Here is a 24,354-nt window from a genome sequence, read left to right as displayed (position 1 = left end):
ATGGAGAAAAATTAAAACCATTCCCTCTAAAATCAGGAACCAGACAAGGATGCCCACTATCTCCACTCCTATTCAACATAGTACTGGAATTCCTAGCCAGAGCAATTAGGCAAGAAGAAGGAATAAAAGGAATACAAATAGGTAAAGAAACTGTCAAAATATCCCTATTTGCAGACGACATGATCCTATACCTTAAAGACCCAAAAAACTCTACTCAGAAGCTTCTAGACATCATCAATAGCTATAGCAAGGTAGCAGGATATAAAAACAACGTAGAAAAATCATTAGCATTTCTATACACTAACAATGAGCAAACAGAAAAAGAATGTATGAAAACAATTCCATTTACAATAGCCTCAAACAAAATCAAATACCTAGGTGTAAACCTAACAAAAGATGTGAGAGACCTCTACAAGGAAAACTATACACTTCTGAAGAAAGAGATTGAGGAAGACTATAGAAAGTGGAGAGCTCTCCCATGCTCATGGATTGGTAGAATCAACATAGTAAAAATGTCGATACTCCCAAAAGTAATCTACATTTTTAATGCAATTCCCATCAAAATTCCAATGACATTCATTAAAGAGATTGAAAAATCTACTGTTAAATTTATATGGAAACACAAGAGGCCACGAATAGCCAAGGCAATACTCAGTCAAAAGAACAATGCGGAGGTATCACAATACCTGACTTCAAACTATATTACAAAGCAATAACAATAAAAACAGCATGGTACTGGCACAAAAACAGACATGAAGACCAGTGGAACAGAATAGAGGATCCAGATATGAAGCCACACAACTATAAGCAACTTATCTTTGACAAAGGAGCTAAAAATATATGATGGAGAAATGCAACCTCTTCAACAAAAACTGCTGGGAAAACTGGTTAGCAGTCTGCAAAAAACTGAAACTAGATCCATGTATATCACCCTATACCAAGATTAACTCAAAATGGATCAAGGATCTTAATATCAGACCCCAAACTCTTAAGTTGATACAAGAAAGACTAGGAAATACTCTGGAGTTAGTAGGTATAGGTAAGAACTTTCTCAATGAAACCCCAGCAGCACAGCAACTAAGAGATAGCATAGATAAATGGGACGTCATAAAACTAAAAAGCTCCTGTTCATCAAAAGAAATGGTCTCTAAACTGAAGAGAACACCCACAGAGAGGGAGAAAATATTTGCCAATTATACATCAGACAAAGGACTGATAACCAGAATACACAGGGAACTTAAAACACTAAATTCTCCCAAAACTAATGAACCAATAAAGAAATGGGCACGTGAACTAAACAGAACTTTCTCAAAAGAAGAAATTCAAATGGCCAGAAAACACATGAAAAAGTGCTCACCATCTCTAGCAATAAAGGAAATGCAAATTAAAACCACGCTAAGATTCCACCTCACCCCTGTTAGAATAGCCATCATCAGCAACACCACCAACAACAGGTGTTGGCGAGGATGCGGGGAAAAAGGAACCCTCTTACACTGTTGGTGGGAATGTACACTAGTACAACCACTCTGGAAAAAAATTTGGAGGCTACTTAAAAAGCTGGACATCGATCTACCATTTGGTCCAGCAATACCACTCTTGGGGATATACCCAAAAGACTTACTCCAGAGGCACCTGCACATCCGTGTTTATTGCAGCACTATTCACAATAGCCAAGTTATGGAAGCAGCCAAGATGCCCCAACACTGACGAATGGATTAAGAAAATGTGGTGTCTATACACTTTGGAATTTTATGCAGCCATGAAGAAGAACGAAATGTTATCACTCGCTGGTAAATGGATGGAATTGGAGAACATCATTCTGAGTGAGGTTAGCCTGGCTCAAAAAACCAAAAATCGTATGTTCTCCCTCATAGGTGGACATTAGATCAAGGGCAAACACAACAAGGGGATTGGACATAAGCACATGATAAAGCGAGAGCACACAAGGGAGGGGTGAGGATAGGTAAGACACCTAAAAAACTAGCTAGCATTTGTTGCCCTTAACACAGAGAAACTAAAGCAGATACCTTAAAGCAACTGAGGCCAATAGGAAAAGGGGAACAGGTACTAGAGAAAAGGTTAGATCAAAAAGAATTAACCTAGAAGGTAACACCCATGCACAGGAAATCAATTTGAGTCAATGCCCTGTATAGCTATCCTTATCTCAACCAGGAAAAACCCTTGTTCCTTCCTATTATTGCGTATACTCTCTCTACAACAAAACTAGAAATAAGGGCAAAATAGTTTCTGTTGGGTATTGGGGGTGGAGAGGGAGGGGCGGAGTGGGTGGTAAGGGAGGGGGTGGGGGCAGGGGGGAGAAATGAACCAAGCCTTGTATTCACATATGAATAATAAAAGAAAAATGAAAAAAAAAAAAAAAGAAAAGAATACTTCCCGCAACTTAGGTGTTTCAAGGTGGAGATTGGCTCTATTTGCTCCAAATAGGCCTCTTCAGCTTAGATGGAGAAACTCATGTATCTGTCCAAGAAAACGATCTATGTTAGAAGCTTCACAATTTAGCACAATGTTTTCCTGTGAGAACGGAGTTAGTTTTGAAAGGAATATATCCTGCACATCAGAATTATCAAAGTGAAGATAGGCTCATTTTTCAAAATAGGACTATTCGGCTAAGTTGAAGGAAGACCTGAATCTCTCCAAAGTACACCATCTATGCTCCAAGCAGAAGCTACTAGCACATTGTTTCCCCATGAGAATTGACTTAGTTTCTCAAACATTACTTCCAGCAACATTTCAGTTTCAAGTAGGAGAGAGTCTCTGTATGCTCCAAACAGGACTATTCAGCTGAGTTGAAGACACACATATATCTCTTGAAAGATTACTATCTATGTTAGAAGAAGTACCTTCTAGCACACTGTTTCCTTTTGAGAATTTAGTTAGTTTTTAAAATGATACTTGCTGCAAATCAGAATTTTGAAAGGGGATGAAAGCTCATTTTCTCCAAATAGACCTCTTCAGCTATACTGAAGTCACATATCTCTTGAAAGAAAACCATGTGTGTTAAAAGCAAGAGCATTTAGCACCTTGTTTCCTTGTGAGAACTGAGTTAGTTATTGACAGGAAAAATTCCTCCAACTTAACAGTTTCAAGGTGGAATCAGCTGAGGTGAAGGAACACCAAGGACTCTCCAAGGACTATGATCTACAGCTGAAGCTGCAGCATCTTACACATTGTTTCCCTGTCATAACTGAGTACGTTTTTAAAGGAATTCTTAATGCAAATCAGAACTTTGTAGGTGGACAAAGGTTCTTTTTCTTCAAATTGGCCTATTCAAATGAATTGTTGAAACACTTGTTCATTTCAAAAGATAACCCTGTGTTTTGCGAACATGAGTAACTACCACATTGTTTCCCTGTGAGAATAGAGTTAGTTTTTGAAAGCCATATACCTGCAACTTTGTGGTTTCAACTCGAGATAGGCTCTGTTTGTTGCAAAGAGTCCTATTGAGCTGAGTAGATGAAATACGAGTATCTCTCGAAAGAAAATCAGCTACGTTAAAGACAGGAGGATCTAGCACATTTCTTCCCTGTGAGAAATGTGTTTCCTCTTGATAGGAACAATTCCTGCAAATCAATACTTTACAGGTGGAGAAAAGTTCATTTTGATCAAAATTGGCCTATTCACCTGATATTTCAAAAAACATGTGTGTTTCAAAAGAAAACCTTCTGTGTTAGAAACAGGAGCATTTTGCACATTGTTTCTCTGTGAGAATTAAGTTAGTTTTTAAAAGCAGTATTCCTGCATCTTAATTGTTTCTTTTTGGAAAAAGGTTCTGTTTGATCGGAAGAGGCCTATTGACCTGAGTTTGAGAAACTGATATATCTATCCAAAAAAGTGATCTATGTTAGAAGCTTTACAATCCAGCACATTGTTTCCCTGGAGAATTGAGTTAGTTTCTTCAAGCAAGATACCTGCAACTTTGTGGGTTCAACGTGGAGTTTGGGTCTGTTTGCTCCAAAGAGGCCTATTCAGCTGAGTAGAAGAAACACATGTATCTCTCAAAAGAAGACCACCTACACCTACATTAAAGACAGGAGCATCTAGCACATTGTTTCCCTGTGAGAATTGCCTTTGCTATTGAAAGCAACATTTCCTGCAAGTGAAAACTTTCAGGTGGAGAAAGGCTCATTTTGATCCAAATTGGCCTATTCACCAGATATGTATAAAATCATCATTATCGAGAAAGAAAACGTAACGTGTTAGAAACAGGAGCATGCTGACATTGTTCCCTATGAGAATTGAGGTTTTCTTTTGAAAGCAGTATTCTTGCATCTTAATGTTTTCAATTTGGAGATAGGTTCTGTTTACTCCAAGTGGCCTATTCAGCTGAGTTTGAGAAACTCATGTATCTCTCAAAGAAATGAACTAAGTTAGAAATGTCAGAATCTAGCATATTGTTTCCCCATGAGAATTCAGTAAGTTTTTGAAGTTAATACTTTCTGCAAGTCAGAATTTTCAAGGTGTTTGTAGGCTCATTTTGTCAAAATGGGCTTATTCAGCTAAGTTGAATACACACAGGTATCTTTTGAAAGAAAAACATCTTCGATAGAAGCATGAGCATCTTCCACATTGTTTTCCTGTGAGAACTGAGTTAATTTTTGAAAGAAACACTTTCTACAGCTTAGGTGTTTCAAGGTGGAGATAGGGTCTGTGTGATCCAACAAGGCCTTTTCAGATGAGGTGAAGAAAACAGGATTCTTTCCAAAGAAAACCATGTATGATAAAAGTGGCAGCATCTAGCACATTGTCTCCCTTTGAGAGTTGAGTGGTTTCTGAAAAGAATGCTTCCCAGAAATCATAATTTTCAAGGTGTATATAGGTTTATTCTGTTCCAAATGGGAATATTTAGCTGAGTGGAAGAAATCCATGAATATCTTGACAGAAAACCATCTGTGTTAAAAGCAGGAGCACCTAGTACATATTTCCCTGTGAGAATTGAGTGAGCTTTTTGAAAACAACACTTCCTGCATCTTAGGTGTTTCAAGGTGGAGATAGGCTCTGTTTCTTCCAAATTGGCCTATTCAGCTGAGTTGAAGAAACACATGTTTCACTCGAAAGACAACCATCTGTTTCAGAAGCAGGAGCATGTAGAACATTGTTTCCCTGTAAGAACTGAGTTAGTTTTGAGAGTACTACTTCTTGCAATCCAAGCTTTCAAGGTGGAGAAGGGCTGATTTTGTTCTAAATGGGCCTATTTATCGAGGGGAAGAAAAACATGTGTCCATCCAAAGAAAACAATGTATGTTGGAAGCTGCACCAACTACCTCATTGTTTCCCTGTGAAAATTGGGTAACCTTTTGAAAGAAATATTTCCTGCGTATCGTAGTTATCATGGGGTAAAGACCTCATTTGATACAAATAGGACTATTCAACTGACTTGAAACACATGTGAATCTCTCCAAAAACACCATCTTGGGTTGAAGCTGCAGCTGCTAGCACATTGTTTCACTGTGAGAATTGAGTTACATTTTGATAGCAATAATTCCTGCAAATCTGAATTTTCAGGTATTAATAGTTTCATTTTGTCAAAATAGGATTGTTAAGCTAAGTTGAATAAACACATGTATCACTCCAAAAAAAACTGTTTAATAAGCTGGGGCATTTAGCACATTCTTTCCCTGTGAGAACTGAGATAGTTATTGAAAGGAATACTTCCTGCAATTTAGCTGTTTCAACGTGGGTAAATGCTGATTTGGTTGCAATTGAGCATATTCATCTGAGGGGACCAAACACATGTATCCTCCAGGAAACCATTTATGTTAGATGCTGGGCCATCTACAACATTCTTTCCCTATGAGAATTGAGTTCATTTTTGAAATTAATACTTCCTGCAAATCAGAATTTTCGACGTGTTATTAGGCTGATTTTGTCCAAATATCCTTATTCAGCTAAGGTGAAGAAACACAGGTATCTCTCGGGAAAAACAACTCTTTGGCAGAAGCAAGTGCATATAGCATATATTTCACTCGGAGAATTGAGTGAGATTTTGAAAAGAATACTTCCTGAATAGACCTATAACACAAAATGAAATTGAAGCAGCAATCAAGAGTCTCCCCAAAAAGAAAAGTCCAGGACCTGATGGATTCTCTGCTGAATTCTATCAGACCTTTAAAGAAGAACTGATACCAACCCTCCTTAAACTGTTCCATGAAATAGAAAGGGAAGGAAAACTGCCAAACACACTTTATGAAGCCAGTATTACACTTATCCCCAAACCAGGCAAAGACACCTCCAAAAAGGAGAACTATAGACCAATCTCCTTAATGAACATCGTTGCAAAAATCCTCAACAAAATAATGGCAAACCGAATTCAGCAACACATCAAAAAGATTATTCACCACGACCAAGTAGGCTTCATCCCAGGGATGCAGAGGTGGTTCAACATATGAAAATCAATAAATGTAATAAACCACATTAACAGAAGCAAAGACAAAAACCACTTGATCATCTCAATAGATGCAGAAAAAGCCTTTGATAAGATCCAACATCATTTCATGATAAAAGCTCTAAGAAAACTAGGAATAGAAGGAAAGTTCCTCAACATTATAAAAGCTATATATGACAAACCTACAGCCAGCATTATACTTAATGGAGAAAAATTAAAACCATTCCCTCTAAAATCAGGAACCAGACAAGGATGCCCACTATCTCCACTCCTATTCAACATAGTACTGGAATTCCTAGCCAGAGCAATTAGGCAAGAAGAAGGAATAAAAGGAATACAAATAGGTAAAGAAACTGTCAAAATATCCCTATTTGCAGACGACATGATCCTATACCTTAAAGACCCAAAAAACTCTACTCAGAAGCTTCTAGACATCATCAATAGCTATAGCAAGGTAGCAGGCTATAAAAACAACGTAGAAAAATCATTAGCATTTCTATACACTAACAATGAGCAAACAGAAAAAGAATGTATGAAAACAATTCCATTTACAATAGCCTCAACCAAAATCAAATACCTAGGTGTAAACCTAACAAAAGATGTGAGAGACCTCTACAAGGAAAACTATACACTTCTGAAGAAAGAGATTGAGGAAGACTATAGAAAGTGGAGAGCTCTCCCATGCTCATGGATTGGTAGAATCAACATAGTAAAAATGTCGATACTCCCAAAAGTAATCTACATTTTTAATGCAATTCCCATCAAAATTCCAATGACATTCATTAAAGAGATTGAAAAATCTACTGTTAAATTTATATGGAAACACAAGAGGCCACGAATAGCCAAGGCAATACTCAGTCAAAAGAACAATGCGGAGGTATCACAATACCTGACTTCAAACTATATTACAAAGCAATAACAATAAAAACAGCATGGTACTGGCACAAAAACAGACATGAAGACCAGTGGAACAGAATAGAGGATCCAGATATGAAGCCACACAACTATAAGCAACTTATCTTTGACAAAGGAGCTAAAAATATATGATGGAGAAATGCAACCTCTTCAACAAAAACTGCTGGGAAAACTGGTTAGCAGTCTGCAAAAAACTGAAACTAGATCCATGTATATCACCCTATACCAAGATTAACTCAAAATGGATCAAGGATCTTAATATCAGACCCCAAACTCTTAAGTTGATACAAGAAAGACTAGGAAATACTCTGGAGTTAGTAGGTATAGGTAAGAACTTTCTCAATGAAACCCCAGCAGCACAGCAACTAAGAGATAGCATAGATAAATGGGACCTCATAAAACTAAAAAGCTCCTGTTCATCAAAAGAAATGGTCTCTAAACTGAAGAGAACACCCACAGAGAGGGAGAAAATATTTGCCAATTATACATCAGACAAAGGACTGATAACCAGAATACACAGGGAACTTAAAACACTAAATTCTCCCAAAACTAATGAACCAATAAAGAAATGGGCACGTGAACTAAACAGAACTTTCTCAAAAGAAGAAATTCAAATGGCCAGAAAACACATGAAAAAGTGCTCACCATCTCTAGCAATAAAGGAAATGCAAATTAAAACCACGCTAAGATTCCACCTCACCCCTGTTAGAATAGCCATCATCAGCAACACCACCAACAACAGGTGTTGGCGAGGATGCGGGGAAAAAGGAACCCTCTTACACTGTTGGTGGGAATGTACACTAGTACAACCACTCTGGAAAAAAATTTGGAGGCTACTTAAAAAGCTGGACATCGATCTACCATTTGGTCCAGCAATACCACTCTTGGGGATATACCCAAAAGACTTACTCCAGAGGCACCTGCACATCCGTGTTTATTGCAGCACTATTCACAATAGCCAAGTTATGGAAGCAGCCAAGATGCCCCAACACTGACGAATGGATTAAGAAAATGTGGTGTCTATACACTTTGGAATTTTATGCAGCCATGAAGAAGAACGAAATGTTATCACTCGCTGGTAAATGGATGGAATTGGAGAACATCATTCTGAGTGAGGTTAGCCTGGCTCAAAAAACCAAAAATCGTATGTTCTCCCTCATAGGTGGACATTAGATCAAGGGCAAACACAACAAGGGGATTGGACATAAGCACATGATAAAGCGAGAGCACACAAGGGAGGGGTGAGGATAGGTAAGACACCTAAAAAACTAGCTAGCATTTGTTGCCCTTAACACAGAGAAACTAAAGCAGATACCTTAAAGCAACTGAGGCCAATAGGAAAAGGGGAACAGGTACTAGAGAAAAGGTTAGATCAAAAAGAATTAACCTAGAAGGTAACACCCATGCACAGGAAATCAATTTGAGTCAATGCCCTGTATAGCTATCCTTATCTCAACCAGCAAAAACCCTTGTTCCTTCCTATTATTGCGTATACTCTCTCTACAACAAAACTAGAAATAAGGGCAAAATAGTTTCTGTTGGGTATTGGGGGTGGAGAGGGAGGGGCGGAGTGGGTGGTAAGGGAGGGGGTGGGGGCAGGGGGGAGAAATGAACCAAGCCTTGTATTCACATATGAATAATAAAAGAAAAATGAAAAAAAAAAAAAAAAGAAAAGAATACTTCCCGCAACTTAGGTGTTTCAAGGTGGAGATTGGCTCTATTTGCTCCAAATAGGCCTCTTCAGCTTAGATGGAGAAACTCATGTATCTGTCCAAGAAAACGATCTATGGTAGAAGCTTCACAATTTAGCACAATGTTTTCCTGTGAGAACGGAGTTAGTTTTGAAAGGAATATATCCTGCACATCAGAATTATCAAAGTGAAGATAGGCTCATTTTTCAAAATAGGACTATTCGGCTAAGTTGAAGGAAGACCTGAATCTCTCCAAAGTACACCATCTATGCTCCAAGCAGAAGCTACTAGCACATTGTTTCCCCATGAGAATTGACTTAGTTTCTCAAACATTACTTCCAGCAACATTTCAGTTTCAAGTAGGAGAGAGTCTCTGTATGCTCCAAACAGGACTATTCAGCTGAGTTGAAGACACACATATATCTCTTGAAAGATTACTATCTATGTTAGAAGAAGTACCTTCTAGCACACTGCTTCCTTTTGAGAATTTAGTTAGTTTTTAAAATGATACTTGCTGCAAATCAGAATTTTGAAAGGGGATGAAAGCTCATTTTCTCCAAATAGACCTCTTCAGCTATACTGAAGTCACATATCTCTTGAAAGAAAACCATGTGTGTTAAAAGCAAGAGCATTTAGCACCTTGTTTCCTTGTGAGAACTGAGTTAGTTATTGACAGGAAAAATTCCTCCAACTTAACAGTTTCAAGGTGGAATCAGCTGAGGTGAAGGAACACCAAGGACTCTCCAAGGACTATGATCTACAGCTGAAGCTGCAGCATCTTACACATTGTTTCCCTGTCATAACTGAGTACGTTTTTAAAGGAATTCTTAATGCAAATCAGAACTTTGTAGGTGGACAAAGGTTCTTTTTCTTCAAATTGGCCTATTCAAATGAATTGTTGAAACACTTGTTCATTTCAAAAGATAACCCTGTGTTTTGCGAACATGAGTAACTACCACATTGTTTCCCTGTGAGAATAGAGTTAGTTTTTGAAAGCCATATACCTGCAACTTTGTGGTTTCAACTCGAGATAGGCTCTGTTTGTTGCAAAGAGTCCTATTGAGCTGAGTAGATGAAATACGAGTATCTCTCGAAAGAAAATCAGCTACGTTAAAGACAGGAGGATCTAGCACATTTCTTCCCTGTGAGAAATGTGTTTCCTCTTGATAGGAACAATTCCTGCAAATCAATACTTTACAGGTGGAGAAAAGTTCATTTTGATCAAAATTGGCCTATTCACCTGATATTTCAAAAAACATGTGTGTTTCAAAAGAAAACCTTCTGTGTTAGAAACAGGAGCATTTTGCACATTGTTTCTCTGTGAGAATTAAGTTAGTTTTTAAAAGCAGTATTCCTGCATCTTAATTGTTTCTTTTTGGAAAAAGGTTCTGTTTGATCGGAAGAGGCCTATTGACCTGAGTTTGAGAAACTGATATATCTATCCAAAAAAGTGATCTATGTTAGAAGCTTTACAATCCAGCACATTGTTTCCCTGGAGAATTGAGTTAGTTTCTTCAAGCAAGATACCTGCAACTTTGTGGGTTCAACGTGGAGTTTGGGTCTGTTTGCTCCAAAGAGGCCTATTCAGCTGAGTAGAAGAAACACATGTATCTCTCAAAAGAAGACCACCTACACCTACATTAAAGACAGGAGCATCTAGCACATTGTTTCCCTGTGAGAATTGCCTTTGCTATTGAAAGCAACATTTCCTGCAAGTGAAAACTTTCAGGTGGAGAAAGGCTCATTTTGATCCAAATTGGCCTATTCACCAGATATGTATAAAATCATCATTATCGAGAAAGAAAACGTAACGTGTTAGAAACAGGAGCATGCTGACATTGTTCCCTATGAGAATTGAGGTTTTCTTTTGAAAGCAGTATTCTTGCATCTTAATGTTTTCAATTTGGAGATAGGTTCTGTTTACTCCAAGTGGCCTATTCAGCTGAGTTTGAGAAACTCATGTATCTCTCAAAGAAATGAACTAAGTTAGAAATGTCAGAATCTAGCATATTGTTTCCCCATGAGAATTCAGTAAGTTTTTGAAGTTAATACTTTCTGCAAGTCAGAATTTTCAAGGTGTTTGTAGGCTCATTTTGTCAAAATGGGCTTATTCAGCTAAGTTGAATACACACAGGTATCTTTTGAAAGAAAAACATCTTCGATAGAAGCATGAGCATCTTCCACATTGTTTTCCTGTGAGAACTGAGTTAATTTTTGAAAGAAACACTTTCTACAGCTTAGGTGTTTCAAGGTGGAGATAGGGTCTGTGTGATCCAACAAGGCCTTTTCAGATGAGGTGAAGAAAACAGGATTCTTTCCAAAGAAAACCATGTATGATAAAAGTGGCAGCATCTAGCACATTGTCTCCATTTGAGAGTTGAGTGGCTTCTGAAAAGAATGCTTCCCAGAAATCATAATTTTCAAGGTGTATATAGGTTTATTTTGTTCCAAATGAGAATATTTAGCTGAGTGGAAGAAATCCATGAATATCTTGACAGAAAACCATCTGTGTTAAAAGCAGGAGCACCTAGTACATATTTCCCTGTGAGAATTGAGTGAGCTTTTTGAAAACAACACTTCCTGCATCTTAGGTGTTTCAAGGTGGAGATAGGCTCTGTTTCTTCCAAATTGGCCTATTCAGCTGAGTTGAAGAAACACATGTTTCACTCGAAAGACAACCATCTGTTTAAGAAGCAGGAGCATGTAGAACATTGTTTCCCTGTAAGAACTGAGTTAGTTTTGAGAGTACTACTTCTTGCAATCCAAGCTTTCAAGGTGGAGAAGGGCTGATTTTGTTCTAAATGGGCCTATTTATCGAGGGGAAGAAAAACATGTGTCCATCCAAAGAAAACAATGTATGTTGGAAGCTGCACCAACTACCTCATTGTTTCCCTGTGAAAATTGGGTAACCTTTTGAAAGAAATATTTTCTGCATATCGTAGTTATCATGGGGTAAAGACCTCATTTGATACAAATAGGACTATTCAACTGACTTGAAACACATGTGAATCTCTCCAAAAACACCATCTTGGGTTGAAGCTGCAGCTGCTAGCACATTGTTTCACTGTGAGAATTGAGTTACATTTTGATAGCAATAATTCCTGCAAATCTGAATTTTCAGGTATTAATAGTTTCATTTTGTCAAAATAGGATTGTTAAGCTAAGTTGAATAAACACATGTATCACTCCAAAAAAAACTGTTTAATAAGCTGGGGCATTTAGCACATTCTTTCCCTGTGAGAACTGAGATAGTTATTGAAAGGAATACTTCCTGCAATTTAGCTGTTTCAAGGTGGGTAAATGCTGATTTGGTTGCAATGGAGCATATTCATCTGAGGGGACCAAACACATGTATCCTCTAGGAAACCGTTTATGTTAGATGCTGGGCAATCTACAACATTCTTTCCCTATGAGAATTGAGTTCATTTTTGAAATTAATACTTCCTGCAAATCAGAATTTTCAAGGTGTTATTAGGCTGATTTTGTCCAAATATCCTTATTCAGCTAAGGTGAAGAAACACAGGTATCTCTCAAAAGAAGACCACCTACACCTACATTAAAGACAGGAGCATCTAGCACATTGTTTCCCTGTGAGAATTGCCTTTGCTATTGAAAGCAACATTTCCTGCAAGTGAAAACTTTCAGGTGGAGAAAGGCTCATTTTGATCCAAATTGGCCTATTCACCAGATATGTATAAAATCATCATTATCGAGAAAGAAAACGTAACGTGTTAGAAACAGGAGCATGCTGACATTGTTCCCTATGAGAATTGAGGTTTTCTTTTGAAAGCAGTATTCTTGCATCTTAATGTTTTCAATTTGGAGATAGGTTCTGTTTACTCCAAGTGGCCTATTCAGCTGAGTTTGAGAAACTCATGTATCTCTCAAAGAAATGAACTAAGTTAGAAATGTCAGAATCTAGCATATTGTTTCCCCATGAGAATTCAGTAAGTTTTTGAAGTTAATACTTTCTGCAAGTCAGAATTTTCAAGGTGTTTGTAGGCTCATTTTGTCAAAATGGGCTTATTCAGCTAAGTTGAATACACACAGGTATCTTTTGAAAGAAAAACATCTTCGATAGAAGCATGAGCATCTTCCACATTGTTTTCCTGTGAGAACTGAGTTAATTTTTGAAAGAAACACTTTCTACAGCTTAGGTGTTTCAAGGTGGAGATAGGGTCTGTGTGATCCAACAAGGCCTTTTCAGATGAGGTGAAGAAAACAGGATTCTTTCCAAAGAAAACCATGTATGATAAAAGTGGCAGCATCTAGCACATTGTCTCCCTTTGAGAGTTGAGTGGGTTCTGAAAAGAATGCTTCCCAGAAATCATAATTTTCAAGGTGTATATAGTTTTATTTTGTTCCAAATGAGAATATTTAGCTGAGTGGAAGAAATCCATGAATATCTTGACAGAAAACCATCTGTGTTAAAAGCAGGAGCACCTAGTACATATTTCCCTGTGAGAATTGAGTGAGCTTTTTGAAAACAACACTTCCTGCATCTTAGGTGTTTCAAGGTGGAGATAGGCTCTGTTTCTTCCAAATTGGCCTATTCAGCTGAGTTGAAGAAACACATGTTTCACTCGAAAGACAACCATCTGTTTAAGAAGCAGGAGCATGTAGAACATTGTTTCCCTGTAAGAAATGAGTGAGTTCTGAGAGTACTATTTCTTGCAATCCAAGCTTTCAAGGTGGAGAAGGGCTGATTTTGTTCTAAATGGGCCTATTTATCGAGGGGAAGAAAAACATGTGTCCATCCAAAGAAAACAATGTATGTTGGAAGCTGCACCAACTACCTCATTGTTTCCCTGTGAAAATTGGGTAACCTTTTGAAAGAAATATTTCCTGCGTATCGTAGTTATCATGGGGTAAAGACCTCATTTGATACAAATAGGACTATTCAACTGACTTGAAACACATGTGAATCTCTCCAAAAACACCATCTTGGGTTGAAGCTGCAGCTGCTAGCACATTGTTTCACTGTGAGAATTGAGTTACATTTTGATAGCAATAATTCCTGCAAATCTGAATTTTCAGGTATTAATAGTTTCATTTTGTCAAAATAGGATTGTTAAGCTAAGTTGAATAAACACAGGTATCACTCCAAAAAAAACTGCTTAATAAGCTGGGGCATTTAGCACATTCTTTCCCTGTGAGAACTGAGATAGTTATTGAAAGGAATACTTCCTGCAATTTAGCTGTTTCAAGGTGGGTAAATGCTGATTTGGTTGCAATTGAGCATATTCATCTGAGGGGACCAAACACATGTATCCTCCAGGAAACCGTTTATGTTAGATGCTGGGCCATCTACAACATTCTTTCCCTATGAGAATTGAGTTCATTTTTGAAATTAATACTTCCTGCAAATCAGAATTTTCAAGGTGTTATTAGGCTGATTTTGTCCAAATATCCTTATTCAGCTAAGGTGAAGAAACACAGGTATCTCTCGGGGAAAACAACTCTTTGGCAGAAGCAAGTGCATATAGCATATATTTCACTCGGAGAATTGAGTGAGATTTTGAAAAGAATACTTCCTGAATAGACCTATAACACAAAATGAAATTGAAGCAGCAATCAAGAGTCTCCCCAAAAAGAAAAGTCCAGGACCTGATGGATTCTCTGCTGAATTCTATCAGACCTTTAAAGAAGAACTGATACCAACCCTCCTTAAACTGTTCCATGAAATAGAAAGGGAAGGAAAACTGCCAAACACATTTTATGAAGCCAGTATTACACTTATCCCCAAACCAGGCAAAGACACCTCCAAAAAGGAGAACTATAGACCAATCTCCTTAATGAACATCGTTGGAAAAATCCTCAACAAAATAATGGCAAACCGAATTCAGCAAGACATCAAAAAGATTATTCACCACGACCAAGTAGGCTTCATCCCAGGGATGCAGAGGTGGTTCAACATATGAAAATCAATAAACGTAATAAACCACATTAACAGAAGCAAAGACAAAAACCACTTGATCATCTCAATAGATGCAGAAAAAGCCTTTGATAAGATCCAACATCATTTCATGATAAAAGCTCTAAGAAAACTAGGAATAGAAGGAAAGTTCCTCAACATTATAAAAGCTATATATGACAAACCTACAGCCAGCATTATACTTAATGGAGAAAAATTAAAACCATTCCCTCTAAAATCAGGAACCAGACAAGGATGCCCACTATCTCCACTCCTATTCAACATAGTACTGGAATTCCTAGCCAGAGCAATTAGGCAAGAAGAAGGAATAAAAGGAATACAAATAGGTAAAGAAACTGTCAAAATATCCCTATTTGCAGACGACATGATCCTATACCTTAAAGACCCAAAAAACTCTACTCAGAAGCTTCTAGACATCATCAATAGCTATAGCAAGGTAGCAGGCTATAAAAACAACGTAGAAAAATCATTAGCATTTCTATACACTAACAATGAGCAAACAGAAAAAGAATGTATGAAAACAATTCCATTTACAATAGCCTCAACCAAAATCAAATACCTAGGTGTAAACCTAACAAAAGATGTGAGAGACCTCTACAAGGAACACTATACACTTCTGAAGAAAGAGATTGAGGAAGACTATAGAAAGTGGAGAGCTCTCCCATGCTCATGGATTGGTAGAATCAACATAGTAAAAATGTCGATACTCCCAAAAGTAATCTACATTTTTAATGCAATTCCCATCAAAATTCCAATGGCATTCATTAAAGAGATTGAAAAATCTACTGTTAAATTTATATGGAAACACAAGAGGCCACGAATAGCCAAGGCAATACTCAGTCAAAAGAACAATGCGGAGGTATCACAATACCTGACTTCAAACTATATTACAAAGCAATAACAATAAAAACAGCATGGTACTGGCACAAAAACAGACATGAAGACCAGTGGAACAGAATAGAGGATCCAGATATGAAGCCACACAACTATAAGCAACTTATCTTTGACAAAGGAGCTAAAAATATATGATGGAGAAATGCAACCTCTTCAACAAAAACTGCTGGGAAAACTGGTTAGCAGTCTGCAAAAAACTGAAACTAGATCCATGTATATCACCCTATACCAAGATTAACTCAAAATGGATCAAGGATCTTAATATCAGACCCCAAACTCTTAAGTTGATACAAGAAAGACTAGGAAATACTCTGGAGTTAGTAGGTATAGGTAAGAACTTTCTCAATGAAACCCCAGCAGCACAGCAACTAAGAGATAGCATAGATAAATGGGACCTCATAAAACTAAAAAGCTTCTGTTCATCAAAAGAAATGGTCTCTAAACTGAAGAGAACACCCACAGAGAGGGAGAAAATATTTGCCAAATATACATCAGACAAAGGACTGATAACCAGAATACACAGGGAACTTAAAACACTAAATTCTCCCAAAACTAATGAACCAATAAAGAAATGGGCACGTGAACTAAACAGAACTTTCTCAAAAGAAGAAATTCAAATGGCCAGAAAACACATGAAAAAGTGCTCACCATCTCTAGCAATAAAGGAAATGCAAATTAAAACCACGCTAAGATTCCACCTCACCCCTGTTAGAATAGCCATCATCAGCAACACCACCAACAACAGGTGTTGGCGAGGATGCGGGGAAAAAGGAACCCTCTTACACTGTTGGTGGGAATGTACACTAGTACAACCACTCTGGAAAAAAATTTGGAGGCTACTTAAAAAGCTGGACATCGATCTACCATTTGGTCCAGCAATACCACTCTTGGGGATATACCCAAAAGACTTACTCCAGAGGCACCTGCACATCCGTGTTTATTGCAGCACTATTCACAATAGCCAAGTTATGGAAGCAGCCAAGATGCCCCAACACTGACGAATGGATTAAGAAAATGTGGTGTCTATACACTTTGGAATTTTATGCAGCCATGAAGAAGAACGAAATGTTATCACTCGCTGATAAATGGATGGAATTGGAGAACATCATTCTGAGTGAGGTTAGCCTGGCTCAAAAAACCAAAAATCGTATGTTCTCCCTCATAGGTGGACATTAGATCAAGGGCAAACACAACAAGGGGATTGGACATAAGCACATGATAAAGCGAGAGCACACAAGGGAGGGGTGAGGATAGGTAAGACACCTAAAAAACTAGCTAGCATTTGTTGCCCTTAACACAGAGAAACTAAAGCAGATACCTTAAAGCAACTGAGGCCAATAGGAAAAGGGGAACAGGTACTAGAGAAAAGGTTAGATCAAAAAGAATTAACCTAGAAGGTAACACCCATGCACAGGAAATCAATTTGAGTCAATGCCCTGTATAGCTATCCTTATCTCAACCAGCAAAAACCCTTGTTCCTTCCTATTATTGCTTATACTCTCTCTACAACAAAACTAGAAATAAGGGCAAAATAGTTTCTGTTGGGTATTGGGGGGGAGAGGGAGGGGCGGAGTGGGTGGTAAGGGAGGGGGTGGGGGCAGGGGGGATAAATGAACCAAGCCTTGTATTCACATATGAATAATAAAAGAAAAATGAAAAAAAAAAAAAAAGAAAAGAATACTTCCTGCAACTTAGGTGTTTCAAGGTGGAGATTGGCTCTATTTGCTCCAAATAGGCCTCTTCAGCTTAGATGGAGAAACTCATGTATCTGTCCAAGAAAACGATCTATGTTAGAAGCTTCACAATTTAGCACAATGTTTTCCTGTGAGAACGGAGTTAGTTTTGAAAGGAATATATCCTGCACATCAGAATTATCAAAGTGAAGATAGGCTCATTTTTCAAAATAGGACTATTCGGCTAAGTTGAAGGAAGACCTGAATCTCTCCAAAGTACACCATCTATGCTCCAAGCAGAAGCTACTAGCACATTGTTTCCCCATGAGAATTGACTTAGTTTCTCAAACATTACTTCCAGCAACATTTCAGTTTCAAGTAGGAGAGAGTCTCTGTATGCTCCAAACAGGACTATTCAGCTGAGTGGAAGACACACATATATCTCTTGAAAGATTACTATCTATGTTAGAAGAAGTACCTTCTAGCACACTGTTTCCTTTTGAGAATTTAGTTAGTTTTTAAAATGATACTTGCTGCAAATCAGAATTTTGAAAGGGGATGAAAGCTCATTTTCTCCAAATAGACCTCTTCAGCTATACTGAAGTCACATATCTCTTGAAAGAAAACCATGTGTGTTAAAAGCAAGAGCATTTAGCACCTTGTTTCCTTGTGAGAACTGAGTTAGTTATTGACAGGAAAAATTCCTCCAACTTAACAGTTTCAAGGTGGAATCAGCTGAGGTGAAGGAACACCAAGGACTCTCCAAGGACTATGATCTACATCTGAAGCTGCAGCATCTTACACATTGTTTCCCTGTCATAACTGAGTACGTTTTTAAAGGAATTCTTAATGCAAATCAGAACTTTGTAGGTGGACAAAGGTTCTTTTTCTTCAAATTGGCCTATTCAAATGAATTGTTGAAACACTTGTTCATTTCAAAAGATAACCCTGTGTTTTGCGAACATGAGTAACTACCACATTGTTTCCCTGTGAGAATAGAGTTAGTTTTTGAAAGCCATATACCTGCAACTTTGTGGTTTCAACTCGAGATAGGCTCTGTTTGTTGCAAAGAGTCCTATTGAGCTGAGTAGATGAAATACGAGTATCTCTCGAAAGAAAATCAGCTACGTTAAAGACAGGAGGATCTAGCACATTTCTTCCCTGTGAGAAATGTGTTTCCTCTTGATAGGAACAATTCCTGCAAATCAATACTTTACAGGTGGAGAAAAGTTCATTTTGATCAAAATTGGCCTATTCACCTGATATTTCAAAAAACATGTGTGTTTCAAAAGAAAACCTTCTGTGTTAGAAACAGGAGCATTTTGCACATTGTTTCTCTGTGAGAATTAAGTTAGTTTTTAAAAGCAGTATTCCTGCATCTTAATTGTTTCTTTTTGGAAAAAGGCTCTGTTTGATCGGAAGAGGCCTATTGACCTGAGTTTGAGAAACTGATATATCTATCCAAAAAAGTGATCTATGTTAGAAGCTTTACAATCCAGCACATTGTTTCCCTGGAGAATTGAGTTAGTTTCTTCAAGCAAGATACCTGCAACTTTGTGGGTTCAACGTGGAGTTTGGGTCTGTTTGCTCCAAAGAGGCCTATTCAGCTGAGTAGAAGAAACACATGTATCTCTCAAAAGAAGACCACCTACACCTACATTAAAGACAGGAGCATCTAGCACATTGTTTCCCTGTGAGAATTGCCTTTGCTATTGAAAGCAACATTTCCTGCAAGTGAAAACTTTCAGGTGGAGAAAGGCTCATTTTGATCCAAATTGGCCTATTCACCAGATATGTATAAAATCATCATTATCGAGAAAGAAAACGTAACGTGTTAGAAACAGGAGCATGCTGACATTGTTCCCTATGAGAATTGAGGTTTTCTTTTGAAAGCAGTATTCTTGCATCTTAATGTTTTCAATTTGGAGATAGGTTCTGTTTACTCCAAGTGGCCTATTCAGCTGAGTTTGAGAAACTCATGTATCTCTCAAAGAAATGAACTAAGTTAGAAATGTCAGAATCTAGCATATTGTTTCCCCATGAGAATTCAGTAAGTTTTTGAAGTTAATACTTTCTGCAAGTCAGAATTTTCAAGGTGTTTGTAGGCTCATTTTGTCAAAATGGGCTTATTCAGCTAAGTTGAATACACACAGGTATCTTTTGAAAGAAAAACATCTTCGATAGAAGCATGAGCATCTTCCACATTGTTTTCCTGTGAGAACTGAGTTAATTTTTGAAAGAAACACTTTCTACAGCTTAGGTGTTTCAAGGTGGAGATACGGTCTGTGTGATCCAACAAGGCCTTTTCAGATGAGGTGAAGAAAACAGGATTCTTTCCAAAGAAAACCATGTATGATAAAAGTGGCAGCATCTAGCACATTGTCTCCCTTTGAGAGTTGAGTGGTTTCTGAAAAGAATGCTTCCCAGAAATCATAATTTTCAAGGTGTATATAGGTTTATTTTGTTCCAAATGGGAATATTTAGCTGAGTGGAAGAAATCCATGAATATCTTGACAGAAAACCATCTGTGTTAAAAGCCGGAGCAACTAGTACATATTTCCCTGTGAGAATTGAGTGAGTTTTTTGAAAACAACACTTCCTGCATCTTAGGTGTTTCAAGGTGGAGATAGGCTCTGTTTCTTCCAAATTGGCCTATTCAGCTGAGTTGAAGAAACACATGTTTCACTCGAAAGACAACCATCTGTTTAAGAAGCAGGAGCATGTAGAACATTGTTTCCCTGTAAGAACTGAGTTAGTTTTGAGAGTACTACTTCTTGCAATCCAAGCTTTCAAGGTGGAGAAGGGCTGATTTTGTTCTAAATGGGCCTATTTATCGAGGGGAAGAAAAACATGTGTCCATCCAAAGAAAACAATGTATGTTGGAAGCTGCACCAACTACCTCATTGTTTCCCTGTGAAAATTGGGTAACCTTTTGAAAGAAATATTTCCTGCGTATCGTACTTATCATGGGGTAAAGACCTCATTTGATACAAATAGGACTATTCAACTGACTTGAAACACAGGTGAATCTCTCCAAAAACACCATCTTGGGTTGAAGCTGCAGCTGCTAGCACATTGTTTCACTGTGAGAATTGAGTTACATTTTGATAGCAATAATTCCTGCAAATCTGAATTTTCAGGTATTAATAGTTTCATTTTGTCAAAATAGGATTGTTAAGCTAAGTTGAATAAACACAGGTATCACTCCAAAAAAAACTGTTTAATAAGCTGGGGCATTTAGCACATTCTTTCCCTGTGAGAACTGAGATAGTTATTGAAAGGAATACTTCCTGCAATTTAGCTGTTTCAAGGTGGGTAAATGCTGATTTGGTTGCAATTGAGCATATTCATCTGAGGGGACCAAACACATGTATCCTCCAGGAAACCGTTTATGTTAGATGCTGGGCCATCTACAACATTCTTTCCCTATGAGAATTGAGTTCATTTTTGAAATTAATACTTCCTGCAAATCAGAATTTTCAAGGTGTTATTAGGCTGATTTTGTCCAAATATCCTTATTCAGCTAAGGTGAAGAAACACAGGTATCTCTCGGGAAAAACAACTCTTTGGCAGAAGCAAGTGCATATAGCATATATTTCACTCGGAGAATTGAGTGAGATTTTGAAAAGAATACTTCCTGAATAGACCTATAACACAAAATGAAATTGAAGCAGCAATCAAGAGTCTCCCCAAAAAGAAAAGTCCAGGACCTGATGGATTCTCTGCTGAATTCTATCAGACCTTTAAAGAAGAACTGATACCAACCCTCCTTAAACTGTTCCATGAAATAGAAAGGGAAGGAAAACTGCCAAACACACTTTATGAAGCCAGTATTACACTTATCCCCAAACCAGGCAAAGACACCTCCAAAAAGGAGAACTATAGACCAATCTCCTTAATGAACATCGTTGCAAAAATCCTCAACAAAATAATGGCAAACTGAATTCAGCAACACATCAAAAAGATTATTCACCACGACCAAGTAGGCTTCATCCCAGGGATGCAGAGGTGGTTCAACATATGAAAATCAATAAACGTAATAAACCACATTAACAGAAGCAAAGACAAAAACCACTTGATCATCTCAATAGATGCAGAAAAAGCCTTTGATAAGATCCAACATCATTTCATGATAAAAGCTCTAAGAAAACTAGGAATAGAAGGAAAGTTCCTCAACATTATAAAAGCTATATATGACAAACCTACAGCCAGCATTATACTTAATGGAGAAAAATTAAAACCATTCCCTCTAAAATCAGGAACCAGACAAGGATGCCCACTATCTCCACTCCTATTCAACATAGTACTGGAATTCCTAGCCAGAGCAATTAGGCAAGAAGAAGGAATAAAAGGAATACAAATAGGTAAAGATACTGTCAAAATATCCCTATTTGCAGACGACATGATCCTATACCTTAAAGACCCAAAAAACTCTACTCAGAAGCTTCTAGACATCATCAATAGCTATAGCAAGGTAGCAGGATATAAAAACAACGTAGAAAAATCATTAGCATTTCTATACACTAACAATGAGCAAACAGAAAAAGAATGTATGAACACAATTCCATTTACAATAGCCTCAACCAAAATCAAATACCTAGGTGTAAACCTAACAAAAGATGTGAGAGACCTCTACAAGGAACACTATAAACTTCTGAAGAAAGAGATTGAGGAAGACTATAGAAAGTGGAGAGCTCTCCCATGCTCATGGATTGGTAGAATCAACAGTAAAAATGTCGATACTCCCAAAAGTAATCTACATTTTTAATGCAATTCCCATCAAAATTCCAATGGCATTCATTAAAGACATTGAAAAATCTACTGTTAAATTTATATGGAAACACAAGAGGCCACGAATAGCCAAGGCAATACTCAGTCAAAAGAACAATGCGGAGGTATCACAATACCTGACTTCAAACTATATTACAAAGCAATAACAATAAAAACAGCATGGTACTGGCACAAAAACAGACATGAAGACCAGTGGAACAGAATAGAGGATCCAGATATGAAGCCACACAACTATAAGCAACTTATCTTTGACAAAGGAGCTAAAAATATATGATGGAGAAATGCAACCTCTTCAACAAAAACTGCTAGGAAAACTGGTTAGCAGTCTGCAAAAAACTGAAACTAGATCCATGTATATCACCCTATACCAAGATTAACTCAAAATGGATCAAGGATCTTAATATCAGACCCCAAACTCTTAAGTTGATACAAGAAAGACTAGGAAATACTCTGGAGTTAGTAGGTATAGGTAAGAACTTTCTCAATGAAACCCCAGCAGCACAGCAACTAAGAGATAGCATAGATAAATGGGACCTCATAAAACTAAAAAGCTTCTGTTCATCAAAAGAAATGGTCTCTAAACTGAAGAGAACACCCACAGAGAGGGAGAAAATATTTGCCAATTATACATCAGACAAAGGACTGATAACCAGAATACACAGGGAACTTAAAACACTAAATTCTCCCAAAACTAATGAACCAATAAAGAAATGGGCACGTGAACTAAACAGAACTTTCTCAAAAGAAGAAATTCAAATGGCCAGAAAACACATGAAAAAGTGCTCACCATTTCTAGCAATAAAGGAAATGCAAATTAAAACCACGCTATGATTCCACCTCACCCCTGTTAGAATAGCCATCATCAGCAACACCACCAACAACAGGTGTTGGCGAGGATGCGGGGAAAAAGGAACCCTCTTACACTGTTGGTGGGAATGTACACTAGTACAACCACTCTGGAAAAAAATTTGGAGGCTACTTAAAAAGCTGGACATCGATCTACCATTTGGTCCAGCAATACCACTCTTGGGGATATACCCAAAAGACTTACTCCAGAGGCACCTGCACATCCGTGTTTATTGCAGCACTATTCACAATAGCCAAGTTATGGAAGCAGCCAAGATGCCCCAACACTGACGAATGGATTAAGAAAATGTGGTGTCTATACACTTTGGAATTTTATGCAGCCATGAAGAAGAACGAAATGTTATCACTCGCTGATAAATGGATGGAATTGGAGAACATCATTCTGAGTGAGGTTAGCCTGGCTCAAAAAACCAAAAATCGTATGTTCTCCCTCATAGGTGGACATTAGATCAAGGGCAAACACAACAAGGGGATTGGACATAAGCACATGATAAAGCGAGAGCACACAAGGGAGGGGTGAGGATAGGTAAGACACCTAAAAAACTAGCTAGCATTTGTTGCCCTTAACACAGAGAAACTAAAGCAGATACCTTAAAGCAACTGAGGCCAATAGGAAAAGGGGAACAGGTACTAGAGAAAAGGTTAGATCAAAAAGAATTAACCTAGAAGGTAACACCCATGCACAGGAAATCAATTTGAGTCAATGCCCTGTATAGCTATCCTTATCTCAACCAGCAAAAACCCTTGTTCCTTCCTATTATTGCTTATACTCTCTCTACAACAAAACTAGAAATAAGGGCAAAATAGTTTCTGTTGGGTATTGGGGGGGAGAGGGAGGGGCGGAGTGGGTGGTAAGGGAGGGGGTGGGGGCAGGGGGGATAAATGAACCAAGCCTTGTATTCACATATGAATAATAAAAGAAAAATGAAAAAAAAAAAAAAGAAAAGAATACTTCCTGCAACTTAGGTGTTTCAAGGTGGAGATTGGCTCTATTTGCTCCAAATAGGCCTCTTCAGCTTAGATGGAGAAACTCATGTATCTGTCCAAGAAAACGATCTATGTTAGAAGCTTCACAATTTAGCACAATGTTTTCCTGTGAGAACGGAGTTAGTTTTGAAAGGAATATATCCTGCACATCAGAATTATCAAAGTGAAGATAGGCTCATTTTTCAAAATAGGACTATT

This window comes from Castor canadensis, chromosome 8 (genome assembly GCF_047511655.1).
Source record: "Castor canadensis chromosome 8, mCasCan1.hap1v2, whole genome shotgun sequence".
Lineage (NCBI taxonomy): Eukaryota > Metazoa > Chordata > Mammalia > Rodentia > Castoridae > Castor > Castor canadensis.
The sequence above is the reverse complement of the archived record's forward strand: the minus strand, read 5'-3'. Positions refer to the sequence as shown.